Source organism: Phyllostomus hastatus, unplaced genomic scaffold (assembly GCF_019186645.2).
Source record: "Phyllostomus hastatus isolate PE091 unplaced genomic scaffold, TTU_PhHast_1.1 phas_scaffold_39, whole genome shotgun sequence".
NCBI lineage: Eukaryota > Metazoa > Chordata > Mammalia > Chiroptera > Phyllostomidae > Phyllostomus > Phyllostomus hastatus.
In genome coordinates, this window is record NW_025334028.1 from 125808 (window position 1) to 151871 (window position 26064).

Sequence of the window (26064 nt, forward strand, 5' to 3'; positions counted from 1 at the left end):
CTCCATGCCAGGATGGCCAAAGTCAACCAAAGAGCCCGGCCAGGACCCAGGCTCCTGTCCCAGGATTCTGCAGCAAATCCTGGCCTGGACAGCCATGGAAGTACAGCTGTTCCTGCAGGACTCTGTATCCAGACTGCGGCGGCCAGGATGGACCAGCCAGACAGGTGGGAACCCAGGCTCCGGTCCTGGGCAGCAGTGGCCACTCTGCCCCAGGGCAGCTGTGTAAGTCAAGCCAGCCCAGCAAGACTCTGTCTCCAGACCTGGAAGGCCAGGGTCAACCAGCCGGCCTGAAGGGGACCTAGGCTCCTGTCCCAGACATCCGTGGCAATTCCTGGGTGGGGTAGCCACAGAACTCTAGCTGGCTCGATGAAAATCTGTCCCTGGTCTGGTGTGGCCAGGTCTACCAGCTGGCCTGGCCGGACTGCAGACTCTAGTCCTGGCAACTGCGGCAACTCCAGGCCGGGGCAGCCTTGGAAGTCCAGCCAGCCTGGTGGTACTTGTCTTCATGCCGGTGAGGCTGGGGTTGACCAGTGGACCCAGGTGGACCCGAGGCTCTGGTCCCTGACAGCCTTGGCCACTCCAGGCTGGGGCAGCTATGGAAGTCCCCCTAGCCCAGTGGGACTCTGTCTCCAGGCTAGGGTGGCTGGGGTCGATAAGCCAGCCCTGCCAGAACACAGGCCCCAGTTGTGGGCTGCCACAGCAACTCCAGGACAGGGCAGCCATGGACATCCAGCCATCCTGGTGGGACTCCATCTCCAGGCAGGGGTGGCCAGAGTCAACCAGCTGGCCCTGGCAGGACCAAGGCTCTGGTCCCGGGCAGGCCTGGCTACTCCTGGCCAGGGCAGCTGCCAAAGCCCAGCTGGCTCTGGCGGACTCCGTCTCCAAGCCGGGGCCACTGGGGTCAACCAGCCAGCCCGGCAGGACACAGTCAAAAGGCCCGAGATGCCAATGAAACTCCTGGTCTTGGTGGCCAGGGTCCACCATTTGGCCCGGCTGGACTCAGTCCCCAGGCCTGGGTGGCTGGAGTCGACCAGCTGTCTCAGCAGGAATCAGTCTCCAGGCAAGGACGACTTGGGAAGACCAGACGGCCTGGCCAGACTCTGTCTCCAGGCCCAGGCGACAGATGGAACTCATGGCCCAGGAAGTCAGGGTCAACTAGCCAGCCCTGTGGGTCTCAGTCTCTGGGCCTCAGCGGCTGGGGTGGACCATCGGGCCTGGTGGGACTCAGTCTTCAGGCCCAGTCAGCAGGAGTCGGCCAGAATGCCAGGCGGTATTCAATTTCTGTTCCCAGGCCATCAGGGAGGACTGGCAGGCCCGGTGGGACTCCGTCTCTGGGACTGGGCGGCTGATGGAACTCCTGGCCTGAGGGGCTGGAGTCAACCAGCCAGCCCAGCAGGACCCAGTCTTCGCGCCCGGGTGGACAGGGTCTACCAGCTGCCCGGTGGTTCTCAGTCTCCATGAAGGGCAGCCTGGAAAACCAGCCAGCAAGGCGGGACTCAGTCTGCAGACCTGGGCGGCCAATGGAACTACTGGCCAAGGCGACCCAGCTGGTAGAAACACCGCCAGAGGTCTCAGCCGGGAGAACGGCTGCTGGAGGTCTGTGCCAGGAAAACCTCAGCCGTAGGTTGGAGCAGGGAGAAAGATGGCCAAAGGACTGAGCCCAGAGTAGGGCATCCTCGGAGTTGAGCTGGGAGAACCTCAGTAGGAGGGCCAAGCAGGAAGAACCACTGTCGGAGGGCCGAGCGGGGAGAATCCCTTCCGGGTGGCTGAGCTGAGATATCAGCCGCCTGAAGGCTGAGCTGGGAGAACCGTGGCTAGAGAGCCGAGCTGGGACAACTGTGTCTGGAGGGCCAATCCAGGAGAACCTCGGAGGGAGTGCTGAGCCGTGAGAATCGCAGATGGAGGGCCAAGACAGGGTAACAGATGCCAGAGGGATGAGCCGGGACAACCGGGGCCCATGGGCTGAGCCTGGAGAACTGCGGATGGAGGGCCGTGCTGGGAAAACTGCGGCCGTAAGGTCAAGCAGGGAGAAAGACAGCCAGAGGACTGAGCCGGGAGTAGAGCATCCGGAAAGTTGAGCCAGGAGAACCGCATCGGAGGGCTAATCCTAGAGAAATACTGACAGAGAGCTGAGCCAGCAAAACCACAGCTGGAGGGCCGAGCCTGGAGAACCAAGGCCGAAGGGCCAAGCGGAAGAACCACAGCATCAGGGCCCAGCTGAAAGAACCGTGGATGGGTTGCCTAGGCACGAGAACCACGGTTGGAGGGTCTTGGAGGGTCCAGCTGGGAGAACCACAGTGTGCAATTGATCCAATAGAACGGCTGCCCTACAGCCCAGTAGGGACAAGAACAGCCAGACTGCCTAGCCAGGAGAATGGCAGCCAAAGGGCTGAGGTGAGAGAAGTGCACCAGGAGGGCCCAGCCGGGAGTAGGGTCACACACAGGCTCTGTAACCAGAGAGTTGCTTTCCATTTACCTCATGGATTGAATTCACTCTCATCCCCGTGGCTCAAAGCTTGGCCACAGCTATTTAACCTATCTATAAAACCAGTAAAAGGTTATAGATATGTTAAATGACTGTTCTGGAGGTTATTTGCAAAACTGTTGCTATTCAAAGCAACTCTCATGGCCCTTCTCCATGTGCCCCATCCACCAGCTCAGACTTGTGGTGTGAGGACATCCTAGATAAATTTTTTTCTAACATTCCCTGGACACTGAGTTCTGGACACCATTAGAAATTCCTATTTGGGCACCCACTTTGGCTGCACCTTGTACTAATACACACTGACTCTTCTCTGATCAGGACTTGGTGGTGAGAGCTCTCTATTCATGCAATCAACAACATCTGTGGGCAACTCAATGGATTGGAACAGATGTGAGGAGGAAAAGGTGACTCAATTTCCTCTGCAATTTTTAAATCATATTGACTGCTGTTTTTCACAGAAGTGTGCTGATCTGGCTCTAATTCTGCTCTACCCATGTGGAAACCACACCTGCTACTGTAACAGGGTGCAGTCAGGAGGGGGTACCCAAAATAGGAATTTGGAATGGGGTCCAGAACTCAAGGTGTTCAGGAAATATTAGGATGTCCTCCCCCCTCCTCCACAGGTGTGAGCTGAGGGAAGGGACACATGGAGCAGAGCATTTAGAGCCATTTTGCATAGCAACAGCTTTGCAGCTAACCTCTGGTGTGGTCATATCTATATTGGCATTTAACATATCTATAACTTTTAACTGGTTACATAGATATGTTAAATAGCTGTGGCCACACTCTGAGCCAGGGAGATGGAAGTAAATTCCCCACCAAGATGTAACTGGGGGGCAAGTCCCCCGAGTTACAGCACTTGCGTGGGAGCTTGCAGAAGATTGGCTCCGTGACATGGGGCCACACCTGCTCAGACTCACGATGGCAGCCCAGTAAAGCAGGAAAGATATGAGAGTGATGGCAAGTGTAGCCAATTGTGGGAGGAGTCATAAATGGGGCTGTAGAGGAAGATTAGCGTGGGGATTTAAAACTGAGATGCGGCAGCCATCGAGAGAGAACCACTTGGTCTTTGGCAAAATGGGGACTCGCACAGCCCTTTAAGGGAATCACCAAAAAACTGTTACAGAACAACAAGGGGGGGGGGCAAAGGGGCAAAGGCGATATACTATTACCGAAAGGAACCCCCCAGGTTCATTATGTCCACTGCCAGAGGAAAGACATTTCTCAATGCCAGAGACTCGTGAAAAAGAAAGGAAATGTTTATTTAATGCTATACAGACTTGAAGTAGTGACCTAATGTCTTCATCAAAATCCCAAAGTCCCTTAGGACACCCACAAATACACACAGTCCTTCCTTTCCCCTTTTCCCAGTCTGAGGTACCATATCTCAGGAAAAGAAATAGAAGTCGTGGTTCAGGCAGCCCCCAGTTCTTCCCAGTAATCCATCCCGGGTAGACCTCCCTTGGTTCCCGGCACCATCAGCTGTTTGGCTGAAATCTCTGCTAAAGTCAGGTAGTGGTTCCCCCTTCTAAAGTTGTGGGGGTCCTTACTCTGCCAAAGCAGTGTGGTTCTCTCTCCTCAATGGCTGAAAGGGGTGGGGTTGCCACTCTGCCAAAGCTGAGTGGTGGTTCTTTGCTAAAGTCACATGGTGATTCTCTCTCATGAGGCTGTGGGAGTCCCCATTCTGCCAAAGACCAATGGTTCTCTCTCGATGGCTGCCGCATCTCAGTTTTAAATCCCCACACTAATCTTCCTCTACAGCCCCATTTATGACTCCTCCCACAATTGGCTACACTTGCCAGCACTCTCATATCTTTCCTGCTTTACTGGGCTGCCATCGTGAGTCTGAGTAGGTGTAGCCCCATGTCATGGAGCCAATCTTCTGCAAGCTCCCACGCAAGTGCTGTAACTCGGGGGACTTGCCCCCCCAGTTACATCTTGGTGGGGAATTTACTTCCATTTCCCTGGCTCAGAGTGTGGCCACAGCTATTTAACATATCTATGTAACCAGTTAAAGGTTGTTATAGATATGTTAAATGCCAATATAGATATGACCACACCAGAGGTTAGCTGCAAAGCTGTTGCTATGCAAAATGGCTCTAAATGCTCTGCTCCATGTGTCCCTTCCCTCAGCTCACACCTGTGGGGGAGGGGGGAGGACATCCTAATATTTCCTGAACACCTTGAGTTCTGGACCCCATTCCAAATTCCCATTTTGGGTACCCGCTCTTGGCTGCACCATTACACTGCCAATGATGGACACTCACAAGGAGCCCCATCCCAGGTCTGCTTCCCATTAAGAGATCAATGGTCAGATCTAGATGGGCCACATATATAGATTTCACAGGATTCAAATCCCACAGGATTCACCTGAGGGCCAGGTGTCTCCAAAGCACCTTTGTTTGCTTTGCCTTCATCAGCCTGAGTGCCATTCATGAGCAACACCCAGCCTACATTTCAACAGAAGCTATTGTTCCTCCAGAGGTTCCTAGGCTCTGCTGGCTCTGACACTTCAGGCACTCAGACTCAAGCCTAGCTAGCATGTTGAGGACACAGACTGGCTCACTTTAAGGTCCACTACTCTCAGGATTTCACCTTTCTGTGGGTTCTTCATAAGCTTCCATGGCAAACAAGGGCCCAGAGGCTTGTGGCACTTGTCTGGATTGCTCAGACGTCCTCACCATGGTGGGTGAGTTAGTTCAGTTTTTCACACAAATGGCTAGCAGAGCAGCACTGGCTCTTTGTTCCAGGAAGGCAACCATCTGACCAACAGAGGCCTTCCAGCACAGACATCATCTCTGCTATCACATAATGCATGGAACAGTGTTCAATGCCACACATGAAAGGCTCAGGCTCGAAGCAACTTCTGCTGTCTTCCCTCACCCTTTCTAATTGTGCCTTGGATTCTTTAAGATCTGATCTTTCCTTCTTTTAGTAGCTCTCCCATCAATATTCCAGGAGCTTCTTCTTTTCATTGATCCTACCCTCTTGCTACATTGGTGGGCTACAAAGAATGCAATTTTCTCTTTGGTATTTCCTTGTTTCACCACAGCCCAGATATTAAGTGGCCCTTCCTCTTCTTCACTCTGGTGTATTGTTGCAGGTGGTGCATTCTGCTTGGTTTTAACATCCAAGCTGCTCTCCACAGGACTCCTCCCACTCATACTGTGCAAAACATTTGGAGAGAGAATCCCAAAAGGCTTTGGAGATGATGCTTTACCAGGAGAGGTGGAAGGAAAGACACCTGATTTCATGGAGAAAGCTTAGCATTTTTCATAATGTATAGGCTCTTGGTGCCTCATGGGAGTTCTCAGAGGTTCCTTGCTAATTTCCAGAGATTGTGGTTTCTTCTGCAGGTTTTAGGTGCATAACAGAGGCTCTTTCATTCCAATGTTTAATTCCTACAGTCCAGTCTCTGCTGCATTAGTCTACCAGTTTCTCAATTCAAATCTTGCTTCCCATAGGATCTACTCTGAAATTCAGCAGCCAGAATGGTCCTTAAAAGTCAAAGGTCAGTGCAGGATTGAAGACTCCTATCCAAGCTTCCTGCTGTGCTGGGACAGAAAGGACAGGGTAGCAGAGCCCAAGCTGGTGGGACACTGCCATGTGACCCCCATGCAAGAGAGGCATAAGGATTTCAAATTGTCCCTCAAATGTTTACAGGCCAGAATTACAACCCCCCTAAAGTATGAATGAACCACATTTTGTTTAATCTCTGAACCTTCATCTGCCCGTGAAATGGAGGGAAATATCTGCAGAATGCCTTTCCTTCACAATCTGGAGACAGTGTGGAGGAACAACATGCACAATGAGAACCTTCTTGATCTCAAAGATACTGAGTCCTTTCTGGTTTACTTTGAATTTTGATACTCCTATGATGCAGATATTGAATTTCTAAAAGTGGCAAATACTTAACAATTTGAGGAAGAGAAATAGCACATTCCAACAAAGAATCTGTATGATGACTCAGGATGTATCAATCTGTTTTGCTGGAAAAGCAGTTTGCAGGTGCCTCAAAGTATCATTAAAACATGTGCTCATCAATACCCAATGGAAAAACACATTGAGTACTAGAACACAAGGGTGGTTGGCTTCATTTAAAAGAAAATGGGAGTTTTTATTATAGCTTCACTTTCATTGCTGGGAATTGTTCTATAGACTTTCACTGTTTCTACTTCAGCCTTCAGAGGCTCTATGTCACTGAGGAAACTCTATTTTATCTAGGTTGTCAAATGTGCTCTTATGTAATTGTTCATAATGTTTTTTCATGATTTTTTAATACTGTGGCATCCTTTAAATTTTCCTTTTCAGAGTGCCTGTATTGCCTGTATGATTTCTTTTGAGAAATAAGATGATAGTTTTATGGGAACTCCTTCATAGGTAACGGTCTCCTTTTCTCTTGCTGCTTTTAAGATTCTCTCTTTATCTTTGATCTTGGGTAATGTAATTGTGATGTGCCTTGGTGTGTGCTTCCTTGGGTCCAACTTCCTTGGGACTCCTTGAGCTTACTAAACTTCCTGGAAGTCTATTTATTTTGCCAGATTAGGGAAATTCTCCTTCATTATGTTTTCAAATAAGTTTTCAATTTCTTGCTCTACTGCTTCTCTTTCTGGCACTCCTATGATTCAGATGTTGGAATGTATAAAATTCTCCAGGATGTTCCTAAGCCTCTCCTCATTTTTTGAATTCTTGTTTCTTCATTCTGTTCTGGTTGAATGTTTATTTCTCCTTTTTGTTCCAAATCATTGATTTGAGTCCTAGATTCCTTCCTGTCACTGTTGGTTCCCTGTACATTTTCTGTTATTTCACTTCACATAGCCTTCACTTCTCCCTCTATTTTGTGACCATAATCAACTGTTTGTGTGAGCATCCTAATTGCTAGTGTTTTGAATTGTGCAGTTGTACTGTTTCTGGGGCTTTGATCTGTGCTTTTTCTTGGGTTGTATTTTTTTTTCTCAACATGCCTGTTATGTAGTAAGGCGCGGAGCCTTAGGTGTTTGCTGGGGGTGGGGATAATCCACATAACTGCATGGTGGGGCTGTATTTTGGGGAGGGGTCCAAGAAGTACTAATACTGCTTGCCTGACTCTTGGCTTTCAGTCACTTCCTCTGCTACCCACAAGCACATTGTGTCCTTCTGATGCTGATTCCTGCATGGGTGGTTTTATGTATGTTCTAAGACCCTGTGGGTCTCTCCAATAAACTCTCCTATGAATCTGGGAGTTTTTCCCACCACCATAACCCTGGCAGTTTTTTTCAGTCATAGGTTTTGATGCTCTATTTCCCCACACTGGAACCCTGGGTTGAGTGTTCTGTCTCACTTCCCTGGTGTCTCCTGGTTTCTCCACACTCAAATGTGGGACTACTGGCTCCACCCACTACCACCTCACCTCTTCTGGTACTTCAGCCAATGGCTTGCCTCAATTTCTCTCCATTGCTCCTGCCCATCTCTCCCTCACCACCCTGTTGGGGAGGGGCCAGAGAGAGACAATGCAGGTTGCCTGTGAGGCTTTACCCTGCTTTTCAAGGAACCCTCAGGTGAGACTGTGAGTTTCCCCCACCTTGGCAACCCCTGTGTACTCCATAGCCAGCTCTAGGTCTCAGATTACCTTTCAGTCAGCCTTGCCCATGAAGGCTGTGGCCTGACTGCAGTTACTCTCAGCAGACACCACCCACACGGTCAAAAACCTCATCATGGGTTCTCTCCATTGCTCATCTCACTGATCTAGTTGGTCTGGTTTACAGTTTCTTTAATACTTGACTCTCAGAGTTCATGCAGTTTGATTTTCTGGCACTTCTGGTTGTTTATTGATATTAGTTTTGTTGTTATCATTTTTTTTTGGTTGTGGAAGGAAGTGAAAGGTTTCTGCCTATGACTCCATCTTGGCTTGAATCTGTATCTGGTTCTGTTCTTTCTTTTAAGGTTTTATTTCTTTATTTTTGAGGGGAAGGGTGAAAGAAAGCAAAGGAGACAAACATCAATGTGTATTTACCTCTCACACATTCCCTAGTGGGGACCTGGGAGGCATAGTTATTCTTTTAGTTTTAAAATTACCTGGTGTCAGGTTGTTCATGCTCTCTCAGTGCTCCTTCATAGCCCCTTGTTTCATTGACACTATAAGGATTCACAGGTGTTCATTTGCCACATAAAGGCTTGTTTATACCTGTGTTATGGCTCAATTCTTTCCCTGTAATGGACTATCTCACTAATTGTCCAATTACCCCTTTGCTAACTCTAAAATGTTCATAATGAAGATATGTAAACTTGATTTACTGCAGAAGGAAGAACAATCGACATCCTTACTTTAAACATTTAAGAATCATTATAATGTGTCTTTTTTTTTCACAGTGCCGTAAAATTGGAAAAGGCCGACACTTTTCAGATCATTTTGCTTCATGTCAGGGGCAGATCAAGCCTCAGATTCTTAGAGGTAATGTGGGGAGATGTGTTTTTGTGAGTTGTCAGTTCTGACCTGAAGGAGCTTAAGAAGCCATTCCAATCCATAAGCTTCTGTATTCTAGTCTCTATATTTAGGGTGTTTCTTGCAGACTCATTGGGGCAATACTCTTAAAACAGATTTTCTACAGGAAGATTTGTTGTTCCTCACCTAACAAAATGCCCTGAAGGAAATAATTGTATGTAGTTTTTTGAAATGTTTGTTCTGTATCTGAAATATGTCACTTGTATATTAATAGGGATTGTGTTGAATACATAAGTTGCTTTGGGTAGTATGGGCATTCTGATGATGTTAAAACAACATTCTTCTAAACATTTAATAGATCAAAGAGGAAATCACATAGAAAACTAAATCTACCTTGAGACACACAAATGGAAAAACAACCTCTCAAAACCTAGTATGGTGTAAAACCAGTTAAAAGAGAAGACAGTATAGCTATATAGGACAATTAAATGAGCAGGAAAATAATCCCCAAATCTGTTAAATTTATCTCTGAGGAAATCAGATAAATAAAAGTACACAAACAAATAAGTAGAAGGAGATCTATAACAAAGTTCTAAGTACAAATAAGTTAAATAAAAATATAATATAAAGACAAATATAGTGAAGCTGATTCATTGAAAAATAAATGAAATGGACAACCCAATAGTAAGCCTCATCAAAGAGGGGACAAAAATGAATAAAATACAAAAATGGAAATGAAGAGAGATGTGGTTTTAATTAAAACCACATAAGATACCACTTCACATCAGTGGGAATGGCTATCATAAAGCAACAAACAACAGGTGTTGGAGAGGTTGTATAGAAAAGAGAATCCTAGAGCACTGTTCATGGGATTGCAGATTTTTGTATGCACTATGGAAAACAGCATGGAATTTTTTTCAGAAAACTAAAAATTGAACTGCCTTTTTACCCAGCAATTCTACTGCTGGGATTATATACTAAGAATCCAGAAACACCTATCCAAAAGAACCTATGCACCTCAATGTTCATAGCAGCACAATTTACAATAGCCAAGTACTGGAAGCAATCTAGGTGCCCATCAGTAAATGAGTGGATCAAAAAACTATGGTGCATTTACACAATGGAATTCTACACAGCAGAAAGAAGGAGCTCCTATCCTGCAAAACAGTGTAGATGGAACTGGAGTGCATTATGCTAAGTGAAATAAGCCTGGCAGTGAAAGACAAATACTATATGATCTCACTTTTTACTGGAACCTAATGAAAAAATGAACAAGAAAGCAAAATATAATCAAAGATATTGAAATTGGGAACTGACAGTTACCAGAAGGTAGAGGGGAGCGGATTAAGAGGGAAAAGTGTGAAGGGTTTACAGGAACAATTATAAAGGACACATAGATAATAACAAGGTGGTGGAAACAGGAGATGGAGGCAAGGAAACATGGGGTGGTGGGGGGTGGAGGGAAAAGGCAGAAAACTACTTGAGCAACAATAAAAATCAAAAGTATTTAAGAAAAAAATCAAACACAAAAATTAGAAACAAATAAGAAAATCTCAACTGATGCCACAAGTTTAAAAAAATCATTAAAATATAATGAACCATTACATACCAATACTTTTGACCATCTAGAAAAAACATATTTTATAGAAGAACATAGAGCCTCTGAAGGCATAACAAGAAAGAAACAGAGAATCTCTATACACCAATTCCAATGAAATTGAAGCAGTAATACAAAATCCCAGCAAACCCCCAAACTCTCAAGACTACATGACTTACAGGTGAAGTCTACCAAATATTTAAATAATAATTAATACATTTTTTCTCTTCAAAATATTTTAAAAACCATTGAATAGCACTTCCAAATTCATCTTATGAGGCCAGCATTAATCTGATAACAAAACTAAACAAATATACAACAAAGATAAAGATTACAGGACAATATATTTCTAGCAAACACAAGTGCCACAATTCTTAACGGAATAATAGCAAACTGAATTTATCAATATGTTCAAAGAATTTATACATTATAATCCAGTAGGAATTATATCAAAGATACATATCTGGTTCAACATCTTTTAAACATTAAGGTGACTTACCAAATCAACAAAATCAAGAATTATAGTCAAGTAATCAACAAAAAGTTGCAGAAAAAGCATTTAGCACAATTCAATGTCAATTTATGATTAAAAAACACTCAAAAATGAATATACAATGAAAATCCCTGAACTTGATAAAGGCTATATAGGATAGGCACACAGCTATTAGCGTAATCAATTGTGGAAAAAAGAAAGCTTTCTTTCTTTTTTTAAGTATATTTTATTGATTATGCTGTTACAGTTTTCCCAACTTTTGTGCCTTTATCCCTCCTCTGTCCTGCACTCCCCAACCCTCCAGCTTCCCCCACCCTTAGTTCACATCCATTGGTTGTACTTATAAGTTCTTTGAGTTCTGTGTTTCCTATACCATTTTTTACCTCTCCCCACCTATTTTATGCCTACCATTTATGCTTCTTCTTCCCTATGTTTCCATCCTATGTATGTTTCCCTCCTATTTCTCCCTTCCCCCTCCCCACAAAAACCCTCCATGTGATGTCCATTTCTCTGATTCTGTTCCTGTTCTAGTTGTTTGTTTAGTTTTTGTTTTCATTGTTTTTCTTTCTGTTATATTTTAGGTTTATTTGTTGATAGTTGTGAGTTTGTTGTCATTTTACTGTTCGTATTTTTTATCTTCTTTTTCTTAGATAAGTCCCTTTAACATTTTCTATAATAATGGCTTGGTGATGATGAACTCCTTTATGTTGACCTTATCTGGGAAGCACTTTATCTGCCCTTCCGTTCTAAATGAAAGCTTTGCTGGATAGAGTAGTCTTGGATGTAGGTCCTTGCCTTTCATGACTTCAAATACTTCTTTCCAGCCCCTTCTTGCCTGTAAGGTTTATTTTTGAGAAATCAGATCTCAGTTTTATGGGCACTGCTTTGTAGATACCTCTTACTTCTTGCTCCTTTTGGAATTCTCTCTTTATGTTTAATTTTGGGTAACTTAATGATGATGTGCTTTGGTATGTTCCTCTTTGGGTCCAACTTCTTTGGAACTCTCTGGGCTTCCTGGACTTCCTGGAAGTCTATTTCTTTTGTTATATTGGGGAAGTCTTCCTTCATTATTTGTTCAAATAAGTTTTCAATTTGTTGCTCTTCCTCTTCTCCTTCTGGCACCCCTATAATTCAGATATTGGGACATTTCAAGTTGTCCCAGAGGTTCAAAAGTCTGTTTTCATTTTTTTGAATTCTTATTTCTTCATTCTGTTCTGGTTGGATGTTTATTTCTTCCTTTTGTACCAACTCATTGATTTGAGTCCTGGTTTCCTTCATGTCACTGGTGGTTCCCTGAATATATTGATTTATTTCACTTTGGGTATCTTTCATTTGTTATTTCACTTTTGACCAAGCTCAATCAGTTCTGTGAGCATTTTGATTACCAGGGCTTTAAATTCTCCATCAGATAGGTTGATTATCTCCTCATCATTTAGCTCTCTTTCTGAAATTTTGCACCATTCCTTCATTTTGGCCCTATTTCTTTGTTCACCATTCACTTTGTTCACTTTGGTCACAATTTTTTTGTTCAGGGCCCCTGGAAAGTTGTAAGTTGTAAGGAGGCAGGGCCTTACAGTGGGGTAGGGTAACCCTCCTTGCTACACCACTGTGCTGCCTGTTTAGGAGGGGCCAGAGAGGGAACAATGCAACTTGCCTGATCCTCTCTAGCCCACTTTTCAACAAGCTCTCATGTGAGACTGGGAGTTTCTCCCACCGTGGCAACCTCCATAGTCCACAGCCCACTCTGAGTCTCAGTTTCCTCTTTAGTCAGCCCCACCTGTGCAGCCCTCTACCTCACTGCAGCCAGTGCAGCAGGCACTGTTTCTGCCTTGCTGCACTTTCTCCCTGTATGCTGCCTTACCAGTCTTGTTGTTCTGTTTAACTGTTTATTTAATTCCTTGGCTGTCAGAGTTCCATGAAGCTTGATTTTCTGGCATTTTTGTTTGTTTATTAACTTAAGATTGGTTGTTATCCTCCTTTTGGTTGTGTGAGGAAGCAAAGGGTTTCTACCTCTGCCTCCATCTTGGCTGGAAAATCAAAAGCTTTCTTATTAAGATCAGAAAAAAGAAATAAAAGTTCATTCTAATTTAACCAGGTGCTAGAACTCCTAGATAAGAATACTAAAAAGGAAAAAATAATGCATTTATTCAATAAACAAAAAGTCAAACTGTCACTTTTTGAAGCTTACACCAGAAGAGATAGAGAAACCCAATAGAATAAAAAATGGATAGAATTCATAAAACAAATTTACAGAGTTATTAAAATACATTAACACACCAAAATTTGTCACATTCATATACAACCCCCCCCCAAAAAAAAAATCCGAAGAACTGTGACTAGTGTGATTTAGTGGATTGGGCACCATTTCAAAAATTAAAAGTCACCGATTCACTCCAAAGTCAGGGCAAGTGCCCAGAATGCAGGCAAGATCCCAGGTTGAGTATGTGTGGAAGGCAAATGATTCATGCTTCTCTCATGCATTGATGGTTCTTTCCCTCTCTTCTTCCCTTTCCCTCTATCTAAAAATACATAAATAAAATCTAATTAAAAATCTGAGGAAGAAATAGAGGAAATAATCCCATTTACAGCTGCATAAAAAAAGAATTAAATGTTGGAAAACCAATATAATTAAGTATGGGAGAGTACTCTAGAATCATAAGACAATGAATAAAAATTTGAAAAGCACACAGAAAAAATCATGCTAATAAATAAGAAAGTTTAAATTATTAAAAATGGCCATACTTTCCAAAGCAATTTACATATTCAATGCTATTTCTATCAAAATACCAATTTCATTCTTTTCAGAATGTGAATGAATAATTCTAAAATTTATACAGAACCAAAAAGACTCAAAATTGTCAAAACAATCTTGAGAAAGTAGAATAGAGTTGGAAGTGTCACAATCCTAGATCTCAAAACACACTGCAAAGAAATAATCACAACAGAATGTTATCAGTGCAAAAAATCCACAAATGTTAGTGGAAATAAATTCATAGCCCAGAAATAAAACTTCACTTAAATAGATGAGTAATGTATGACAAATGATGTAAAAATAGACACTTCACTAGTGACAGCCTCTTCAACAAGAAGACTTGAGAAAACAAAACAGGAACATACTAAAAATAGATCTAAACACTCTTAAACAAGAAAGAATACACTTAAACTGAAGCCAGCTGAACACAACTTTTTCAGGATTCCAAGTGACACCAGCCCTGCTCACCTCTGTCTTTAAAATGATTACAGATTTTCCACATCTGTTTACCTTCCAGCAGACACCAGCTCCACTCACATTTCTACGATCCAACTGATGCCAGCACCACTTAGGTCTCTGTGTCTTCCAAATTATGCCAATCCAACCTCTGTGATGCAGACCTGCCTCTGTTCTTATAATGTTTCTTCACACATCTCTTTTCTTCAAAATCTCAGCACCTGGGATCACTAGTGTTAAATAATACCAGTGCTGAAACACACCTATTCTGGTTGAAGACTCATCTGACTCATTGAGACCTTCAGAGATGCCCCAGAGAAGCACATTTGATAGTCTGTCAGTTTTCTAAGACTGGGCCTTATTTGCAGCTTCAGCTCTTTCCAGCTTTCCACCTGGAAGATCCACTGTTTCTCTGGTTACTGGCACTTTGACCCCACTACTAACATCTCTGTCCTTGGGACTCTCACAGCTTTCATGCCATGTCTATTAAATTCAAAATGAAAAAGTGTAGCAACTCAGAAATTTTTACCAACTTCCTCATAGATGGCACAGGTTTGATCCATCACAGAGCCACATCCACAGCCTACAGTGACTTCAAATGGATGCCACAAATAAATACTTTTGAAGACTAAAGAAGAGCAAACACTTAGTATGAATTTGCATTGGGCTTTTCAACATGGTAATAATGACATTCTATGTCAAGTATACTTGCTCTGGCTGGCTGTCTTCTGAATCAAAGAATATTCATTATCATCCTGTCCTCTACCTTTCCAAAAATACTTGTAGTCCCACAACTTCCAATATAGATTTTAAAAAGGAGAAAGAGACAATAAGAGACAAAACTAGAGATTGAAACAAAATAAAATGAGAAAAACAACTCAAAGAGTAAATAAAGGTGGTGTTATAATTAAATATACCCTGTGTGTGACTTTTCATCACCTTGGTTGTAATTTGTTGTGAAGGACCTGGTTGGTAACTACTTAGAGGTGACACAAAGATGTGCATATCAGGAGGCAGGGCACACTGGGAGCCATTGAGGAGGCTGCCCACAATTTAGGCCTACATGAAGGACAAGATTTAATGCTAAGCATAACAGGATAACATAGAAGGTTGTATGAAATAAATAACATGTTTGTCTTCTTAATTTTAACCTCTTTAAGGGGATGACCTAAAAATTTGGCCTTGTGCAGCATGACTGTCTCAGGATCACATTGCTGAAACCCAGGCCTAACCCGTTCTTATAATTTTGCCATCTCTGAGTTTTTGCCTCAAACATATGTAACAATGGCCCACAGATGTTATAGATTTTATGTTATATGCATGTGACAATGTCTCTAGGAATTAGTCTCTTGCATCATCTCCACTGTGCAGCTTTGATTACTCAGAAGGGCCAGGAAGACACATGGATTATACAAAAAAAACTCAATGAATCAGAAATCACAGTTCTAATGGCAGCTCTCTCTCCTGAAAGCTAGGACCCTGGTGTTGCTATGGAGAAGTCATGGGGAGCGCTGTGTTGGAAATCTTTGTATATGTAGGGAGGTGTTATGGGTGAGAAGTTGAAAGTCTGAGAGGTTTACAGATCACCCTTTTGAAAGGAAAAGTCCATGGAATAAAAAATTGAAGAAGTTGATTCACTTCTTCAGTGACAGAACAATACAGACTTCAGAACTCTGGTAACCAGGAATCCGCAGTTCTGAGGCAGGCACCTGTTTAGCTTGTTTGACTAAAGAGAGTTGAGAGGGCAGGATATTTTCCCATCATCTCCAGACTTTCTTAGTCTTTTGCCTTTGGAAAGCTTATATTAAAACAGTTTCACTCACTGTAGACAGTAGCACTAATCTCTTCTTTAAGGTCTGTGGTCTGTCAGTAATATGGAAACTCTGGTCTGCTATGGCAGCCCAGGACAGTTCAACTGAGGAAATGCCACAACTGTGATCCCATGTGGGAATACTTCCAGTCCTTGCCAACACTTGTGTGTGTTTTGGAGTGGATAAAACTTCAGGTAATTGTTCGCAGCATTCTTTTTTTTTTTTTAATCTTTTAAAGCACTTTATTTTTTAAACATTTTTTACTGTTGTTCAAGTAGTTTTCTGGCCCTTCCCCTGACTCCTCCCCACAACACCAGCCCTCCCTCCCTCCCTCCCCTGTTTCTGCCCCCCTTTTTTATTGTCCACTCGTCCTTTATAATTGTTCCTACAAACCCTTTACCCTTTTCCCCTATAATCCCCTCCCCTCTCCCCTCTGGTCACTGGCAGCCTGCTCTCAATTTCAGTGTCTTTGGTTTTGTCTTGCTTGCTTGTTTGTTCTGTTGTTTAGGTTCCTGTTAAAGGTGAGATCATATGGTATTTGTCTTTCACCACTTGACTTATTTCACTTAGCATAATTGTCTCCAGTTCCATCCATGCTGTTGCAAAGCGTAGGAGCTCCTTCTTTCTTTCTGCTGCATAGAATCCCATTGTGTAACTGTACCATGGATTTTTGATCCATTCATTTACTGATGGGCACTTAGGTTGCTTCCAGCACTTGGCTATTGTAAATTGTGCTGCTATGAACATTGGGGTGCACAGGCTCTTTTGGATTGGTGTTTCAGGGTTCTTAGGATATAATCCTAGCAGTGGAATTGCCAGGTCAAAAAGCAATTCCATTTTTAGTTTTCTGAGGAAATTCTATACTGTTTTCCATAGTGGTTGCACCAGTCTGCAATCTCACCAACAATGTACTAGGGTTCTCTTTTCTCCACAACCTCTCCAACACTTGTTTGTTGCTTTGTTTATGATGGCCATTCTGACCAGTGTGCGGAGGTATCTCATTATGGTTTTAATTTGCATCTCTCTGATAGCTAACGATACCAAGCATCTTTTCATATGTCTCTGTACCTCTGTATGTCCTCCTTGGAGAAGTGTCTGTTTAAGACCTTTGCCCATTTTTAAAATTGGGTTTCTTGTCTTCTTTGAGTGGACTCGTGTGAGTTCTTTATATATTTCTGAGATTAAACCCTTGTCTGAGATATCATTGGCAAATGTTTTCCCATATAGTTTGTTGTCTTTTCATTTCAATGCTGTTTTATTTAGCCATGCAGAAGCTTTTTATTTTGATGAGATTCCATTTGTTTATTCTTTCCTTTATGTCTCTAGGGGACATATCAGTGAAAATATTGCTGAGTGGATTATCAGAGATCTTCCCACCTATGTTCTCCTCTAGGGCTTTTATGGTGTCAAGACTTATATATAAGTCTTTTATGCACCTTGAATTTATTTTTGTGTATGGTGTAAGTTGGTGCTCGAGTTTCACTTTTTTGCACATATCTGTCCAGCTCTCCCAACACCATTTGTTGAAGAGGCTGTTTTTACTCCATTTTATGCTGCTGGCCACTTTGTCGAATATTAATTGACCATAGAGACTTCAGTTTACTTCTAGGCACTCTCTTCTGTTCTGTTGGTGTATGTATCTATTTTTATATCAGCACCAGGCTGTTTTGATTACAGTGGACTTGTAATACAGTTAGATATCAGTTATTGTGATCTGCCCTACTTTGCTTTTCTTTCTCAAAATTGCTGCAGCTATTCAGGGTCATTTATAGTTCCATATAAATTTTTGCATTGTTTGTTCTATATCAGTGAAATATGCCACTGGTACTTTAATAGGCATTGCATTGAATCTATAAATTGCTTTGGGTAATATGGACATTTTGATGATGTCAATTCTTCTGATCTGTGAACATGGTATATGTTTCCATTTGTTTGTGTCCTCCTTAATTTCTTTCTCCAGTGTTGTGTAGTTTTCTGAGTACAGGTCTTTTATCTCCTTGGTTAGGTTTATTCCCAGGTATTTTATTTTTCTTGTTGCTATATCAAATGGGATTTTTTCCTGATTTCTGCTTCTGATATTTCATTATTGGTACATGAAGATGCCTTTTATTTCTGAATATTGACTTTTTATCCTGCTGTTTTGCCAAATTCATTTATTAGGTCAAGCAGTTTTTTGGTGGAGTCTATAGGATTTTCTCTGTACACTAACATGTAATGTGCAAACAATGACAGTTTTGTTTTCTCTTTTCCAATTTGGCTACATTTTATTTCCATTTCTTGTCTGATTGCTTTGGGTGGGACTTCCAATACTATGTTGAATAGAAGTGGTGAAAGTGGAAAACCTAGTCTTGTTCCTTATCTGTCTGGTCCAGGGCTTTCATGTGCTGGGAGGTTTTTAATTACTGCTTCAGTTTCATCTGATGTTATTGGTTTGTTCAGGATTCTGCTTCTTCTTAATTCAGTTTTGGAAGATTATGTTTTTCTAGAAATTTATCCATTTCACCTAGGTTTTCAAATTTCTTGGCATGTACTTTTTCATAGTAACTTATTACAATCCTTTGTATTTCTGTGATATCAGTTGTAATCTCTCCTCTTTCATTTCTGATTGTTTATTTGGGTCCTCTCTCTTTTTTCTTGATGAGCCTGCTTAAAGGCTTGTCGATTTTGTCTATCTTCCCAAAGAACCATCTTCTGGATTAATTGATCCTTAGAATTGTGCTTTTAGTCTCTGTGTCATTTAAATCAGCTTGGATCTTGTTTATTTCCTTCCTTCTACTTGCTCTGGGCTGTCTTTGTTGTTGTTCTTTGAGTTATTGTAGGTGTAGGTCTCGGTCGTTTATTTGAAATGTTTCAATATTTTTTTTTTTAGGTAGGCCTGTATCACTATGAACTTCCCTTTCAGGACTGCCTTCACTGTGTCCCATAAGTTTTCAGTTGTTGTGAGTCCACTTTCATTTGTTTCCAGAAATTTTTTTTATCTCTTCCTTGATCTCATTCTTGACCCATTCATTGTTTAATATATGTTCACAGCATTCTTTAATGATTCTTATCTGTGGTCAGCTAAAACCTTTGCTTAAGAATTTTTATTTGTTTTTTCCTGCTTGATGAGTTACAAGAAGTTTGTAAATTTTAAACATTTTTCAGAGATTTAGCACTTAGTTTTATTAGCCTTTTTTTATATCCCAAGTTTATTTATTTGTGATCTGATATATTCTATATTTTTCTTCTACCTGAACTGTTTGTTTTTTTCTGGATTTTCAAGTATAAATTGAAATGCATTTTTTACATTTTCTCCTGTTTTGGTAGTCCCATATAGCTATAAATGTTCTTTTTTTATCAATGCTTTTGCCGTGTCTCAGATTTAGTTAAGTCTTTTTTCTATTTTCATGTGTCTCAAGGAAGAATCTGTGGGGTTTTTTTTGTTAGAATTTTTGATTTATTGGTTGTTTACAACATGTTGGTTATTTTCAATTACTTGCACTTTTTCTGTTTTATTTTCTTGATTCTTGATTTTAAGTTCCTTACTATTCGAGTCAGATAATAGAGTAGATACAATTTCATATTTTGAAAAATTTACTAGGACTTGATTTTTGCCTTGTACAAGATTTGTCTTAGAAAATAGGGTTGGAGGGGGATAGGTGGAGTGGAAATGCAGTCATCTGTACTTGAGCAACAATAACATTTAAAAAAATGGGAAACAAAGAAAATGTTCCACATACACAAACATATGCACAAAATACAGTTTTTACTTGAAATGGTCTATAAATGTTTCTAATATCAAATTGGTCATATGTGACAGGTAAGGTGATTAGTATAATTTAAGTATTTTTATCCTCCACTACAAATATGTTTTCATTGATTTTAGAGAGAAATGAAAGAAAACAGAGGAAGGGAGAGAGAAAGAGCGAGAGAGAGAGGGAGAGAGATGGAGAGTTGAAGGGAAATATCAATATGAGAGGGAAAAATAATCAGTTGTCTTTCCTGTTCACCTTGAGAGGGGATCAAACCCAAAAGATAGGTATGTTCCCTGAGCAAAAATTTAACTCACAATCTTTTGATACAATGGACAACAGTTAAACCAACTGAGCCACCTGGCCAAGGGAAGTTCTTAAGTAGCTAACAAAACAGTATTTTAAAATAACATTACTTTAAAAAAATAAATCATCCTACTTTAACTTTGAAAAGAAACAGGAGACTTGACTTTGGGTGATGGGCACAACGCAATATACATATGCCTTATTATAGAATTATACACTTGAAATCTTTATTATTTTAAAAACTAATACCACACCAATTGATTTAATTAAAAATTTTAAAAGTTACCTTTTGATATAAGTGTTTTTTAATCTCATTGTTACAAGTGAGAATACAAATCAACAAGTTCTGCACTTTAGTTTCTCAGCTTTTATCATTGGCAGCTTCAAGTTTGAATGTAAAATTCTCTGCCTCATCAGTGCTGCATATCTTTCAATGGTATAGAAGTTAATCTCAGAGAGGGCAAAAGAAAACCCTGATAATAGAGAATGGGATGTTCTCATCAGGGTGCACTCATCAGTCTTTGTACAACTAACTGTATGGAGTTCACTTCATAAATTCTGGCATAAGTTCTCTGTATGGCACAGGTCAGTGATGGTAAATTTGAGGGTGGAGGGCAGCAAGGCTACACCAACTGCCGTAGTGGGAAGGAAAATAATAGATCACACCTTCAGAATGGCTCAGACCAAGTGCAGAGTGATGCCAGGACCTTCTCATGTACACTTATGTGCTCTTTCCAAAACCATCTTCTGTAGATGTATGAAGAGTTTATTATAGATACAAAAGCAATTAATTTTGTACATGGTATTGTGACCCATCTTTTGGGTCAACATTTGGAAATTCATCCAGATACATAGAAGGTTATGAGGATACCATCTGTGACATATGAAAAAGAGACTTCAATGATGTCTAAGGTGACTGACACTTTGACTAAAAGTAAAGCCCAGGATTATATCCACTTCTTTCACTGAGTTATGATAAATGACTCAGAACATGCCTGCACATAGCAGGTGTATCCTATGCATACCTTCAAGAGGAATTTATCCAAATTTATCCCAAATACTAGATTTGGACTAGAGATTCACTGCCACTTTCAGAGACCCCTAAAGTGGCTGCAGATAGGACAAGAAATAGGACCCCATAAACAACATCTCAAAATACATGATAGATTGCTTTCAGTGTGCATTTACAGACTCAGAATGGCAAGATGCCTATGAAGAAAGAGGCAGATGGCTTTTCATGTGTGAGTAGAAATTCATAAACCTACAGAGCAACAGCAGGTCCAGCCATATCTTCTGTAGAACTAGGCATCAGATAAGTGCCTGTCATGGCTGGTGTTATATAGATTTATTTACTAACCCCTCCTTTTGCATATAAGCAAATTAAAGCTCATTGCACTGAGGAGATAATCCCAACACATACTTTGGAGGTGGGCAGAGTCACTCTTTGTTGAGAAGGTGGCCAGTGTTCACATAGTAAAACATTTTACCTGATATGTTGAATGGTATTGAGTGTCATATAGGTGATTAAATCGCTAGTCATGTAAATAATAGTTCCCTGTAGAAACTCAGTACCATAGATAATACAGGACACTTGTGATGGACCCTGGAGGTGAGAACTCCCTTAGAGACAAGCGAGTGTCATTTACACACTCAGTGAACCAGGAACGGACTTATTGTAAGCAACATCGCGTCAGGCTGGCCTAGCAGAGAGTAACAGGTTTATTTTTTTGGTATTCCGCAGGGAACAGGCTCTAGGCAGAATCATGCCATTCTCCCTGAATTGTGTAGTTTTTGTATATTATGTTGTTTTTGTTTGGTAAGCAAACCCTATAGAAACAAGACAACTATAGAAACTAACAGGGAAAAGCTAGGAGAACTCAGGTGTTAGACTTTAGCCTTAATTGATGGGCTTAATGATTAAAGCTGTGACTTGATGGGCTTAAATATCTGCTTTTGAAAAGAGGTCTTTGTCTCTGAAGTTTTTGCCTCTGGAGAGTGGCAGTGGGCAGCAGAACCCAAAGTGCTGTTTGGTAACCCCCATTACTTATTGCAATGTGATTTACATTAGCTGATACTCCTAGGCAGACTTAGAGTCCGTCACTATATGAATGGGGAAAAAAGACTGAGGGATTCTTTTTAAGTTGTGATCCTTCAATTATTTTGTTTACAATTTTGGGGTTTCCCAGAAAACACAGTTTGTGGTAATAGCAATTATGTTTGAACTTTCCTTTTTTTACAGAGCTGATTTTAGTTTCCTACAATTCTGGCCATTATTAGCTTGGTAATATTTTTAAAACTCAGTACTTGAAAATAAAGCTATTGTTATCTAACCATTTTATTCCACATTTAACTTTCGAAACAGCCCAACAAGTCAAGTGCTTTTTAAAATCATGTTATTAGAGAAGAAAGGGGGAAAATGAAAATTCTGTACTCTGTGGCAGTTTCAAGATTGTAATGTGAAATCTCCGACTATATTATCCCTCAGTATCTTTTTTAAACTGTAGCAGAAAAACTCAAAGAGTGCAGAAAATATTGGGAAAATAGGAGTATTCTTCTCAGGGATCTCAAAATATTTTGTACAACTGTTTTCTGGAGGTGAACTTCAGAGACTCTGGACTCACAAACTGGTTGGCACAGGCTGGTAATGAAAAATTTGTGCTTGGAGGGCACAAGAACAAAGCCATCAGCTGCACTGAAAAGGATAAAAACAGTCCACATCATAAGATAGGCATCAACAAAATCCAGACTTCGGCTAGGACATCCTCATTCACAATGCAAGGCTTTTCTTTCAAATACATGCTCAGTAGTAACATGAGGCCCTTTTTCTAAAGTCAAAGATTAATCACATTTTTAAATGTTCCTGTGATCCATCATTATATATAGGGTTGGGAACATACCTCCAGATGCATACAAGGATCTAAAGATACCATCTGTGCTAAATGGAGAAGAGAACCATATGATGCCTATTTTCTCTAAATTTCTACTAAAATAGAAGTTACTAATATGAACAACCTCAGTAGTTTCAGCAGTATATTATGCACAACAAAGCACCAAGTATGCACTGGCCATGGCTGATACAATTAATCCCACTAATAATTACACAAATTTTACTTAGCTATCCACTTTTACAGAAGAAAATTTAGGCTCAAAGTGATGATGAATATCCCCAATGTAGAAGGTAAATGTAGACAGGGTCACCTTGTGCTGTGCAGAAAAACAGAAATCACCTAGTAAAATGCGGGTCCACAATATACTGTGTTCTATTAAATGCCAGATAGTTGAACATCTAGGTAGTCATGTACATGGTTATTCTACACTGAATGGCTATTACCACAAATACATAGGACACCACTTTCTAATGACTTCTGGATAGCCCTCAAGGTGCAAGTTTCATTCACAGATAAGCTGGTATTATCTTCACACTAAGTAAGTAGAAGAGAGACATAATACAGGCAACATCCCTAGGAACCACCAAAAGGATTTTGGTGTGAACATCACCCAATAACTCTGATTTCTTTATGGACATGCATGGAGAAATTGAGATTTTTAACATAAAAATATTCTGAGGTATAAATGGACAATTTGTGTTTCCTGGTTTGAAAAAAATACATACAATTATTTCATTCATGGCATTTTGTTAAGTGAGGAACAACAGATATTCCTGTAGGAAGTCTGTGTTAATAGAATTGTCCAAGTGAATCTGCAAGAAAAAATGTGAGTATAGATATTAGAACACAGAAGTTTATAGATTTGAATGGCTACTCAAACTCCATCAGGTTAGAACTGAGAACCCTATAAAACACATCTCTCCACATTCCCTCTAAGATACTGAGGCTTTATCTGTCCATGACATGAAACAAAATGACGTGCAAGGTGTCATCCTTTTCCAATTTGGAGACACTAAGGAAAAAAAAGAAAATTTAATAACTTAAAACTTGAAGTAAGAATGTTGATTGTTCTTTCTTCAGTAAATCAAGTTTTCATACCCTCATTATGAACATTTTAGATTTAGGAAAGTGTAACTGGACAATTTAGTTAGTGAGATAGTCCACAACAAAGAAAGAATTTGAGCCAATAACACAGTAATAGGCAAGTCTTTTTGTGGCCAATTAACTTCTGATAAATCCTTATAGTATCAATGAAACAAGGGGCTATGAAGGAGCAGTGAGAGGGCATGAACAACATCACACCAGGTAGGTTTAAAACTAAAAGAATAATTATGCCTGTCTTGAAGGTCAGGTCCACACTAGGGGGTGTGTGAGAGGCAACCACACATTGAATTTTCTCTCCCTCTATTTTTTCCTTCATTACCCTCTAAAAACAAAGACATAAAACCTAAAAAAATAACTCAGAACCATATGCACATTCTGGTCAAGATGGGGGTGTAAGTAGAAACCCTTCACTTCCTTGCACAACCAAAAGGAGAATAACAACCAAACTAAAATCAATAAACAACCAGAAGTGCCAGAAAATCAAACTGCATGAAACTCCAGCAACCAAGAAATTAAAGAAACAGTCAACCAGACCAACCAGACCAGTAAGATAGACAGATGGAGAGGACCCATGGTGATGCTTTGTAATGTGTGAGCAGGGCAGTCCTAGAGAAAAGGGGTGTGACAGTGGACCATGGGGGTGGGGCTGGATGAAGGGGAAACTGAGACTCAGAGCTGACTGTGGAGTACTGTGGGGCTTGCCACAGTGGGGGAAACTCCCAGTCTCATAGGAGGGATCCTTGGTAAGTGGGATAGAGCCCTGCTGGTGAGCTGTGTTGTTCCCTCTCTGGCCCCTCCCACACAGGCAGAGGGGTAGAGATGGACAGAAGCAGTGGAGAGTACTAGTAGCAAGGATTTGGCTGCAGTGCCAGGCCAGGTGAGACAGTGGCTGGTGGACCAGGTTGGGCTGCAGCTGGAGGAGCTTGTGTTCCCACATTTTCTTGTGGATAAACCAGGTGGAACACCTGCAGAGTGAGACAGACCATGCAACCCAGGGTTTCAGCATGGGAAAATAAAGCTTCAAAACCCCTGACTACAAAAACCTGTGGGGGTTGAGGTGGTGGGAGAAACTCTCAGACTCACAGGAGGGTCCATTGGAGAGACCCACAGGGTCCTAGACATACACAAAATCAACCATGCAGGAATCAGCACCAGAAGAGCCCTATGTGCTTTCAGGGTAGCAGAGGAAGTGACTGAAAGCACCCGAGACTCAGGCAAGCAGCATTGGCTTATCTCAGACCCATCCCCAAAATACAGTCCCACCACACAGTGATGTGGGATGTGGGTTGTCCCAAAATGGCAAATACCTAAGGCACCACCCCTTACTATATAACAGGTGCACTGGGACAAAAAAAAAAAAGTACAACCCGAATGAAAGATCAGGACTTCAGAAAAAGTACAACTAAGTGAAGAACAGATAGCCAACCTATCAGATGCACAGTTCAAAACACTGGTAAACAGGATGCTCACACAAATGGTTGAGTAGTCACAAAGTAGAGGAAAAAGTGAAGGTTATGCAAAGTGAAATAAAGGAAAATGTACAGGAACTAACAGTGAAAGGAAGGAAATTCTACTCAAATCAATGATTTGGAACAAAAGGGAGAAATAAACATTCAACCAGAACAGAATGAAGAAATAAGAATTCAAATGAATAAGGAGAGGCTTAGGAACATCCTGGAGAATTTTAAATATTCCAACATCTGAATCATAGGGGTGCCAGAAGCAGAAGAGGATGAGCAATAAATGGAACACTTACCTGAAAACATAATGAAGGAGAACTTCCCTTATCTGGCAAAGGAAATAGACTTCCAGGAAGTCCAGTATGCTCAAAGAGTGCCAAGGAAGTTGGACCCAAGGAAGCACACAGCAAGGCATACCATAATTACATTACCCAAGATGAAAGATAAAAAGAGAATCTTAAAAGAAGCAAGAGAATAGAGACAGTTACCTATGAAGGAGTTCCCTTAAAACTATTATCTGATTTTTCCAAAGAAACCATATGGGCAAGAAAGGATGAAAA

General features: G+C 41.2%; 1 pseudogene; it reads right to left on the minus strand.

The window, feature by feature from the left end:
• Positions 1 to 1779: 1779 nt before the first annotated feature.
• LOC123806704 overlaps positions 1780 to 26064 on the minus strand; it is a 41037-nt pseudogene continuing 16752 nt past the window's right edge.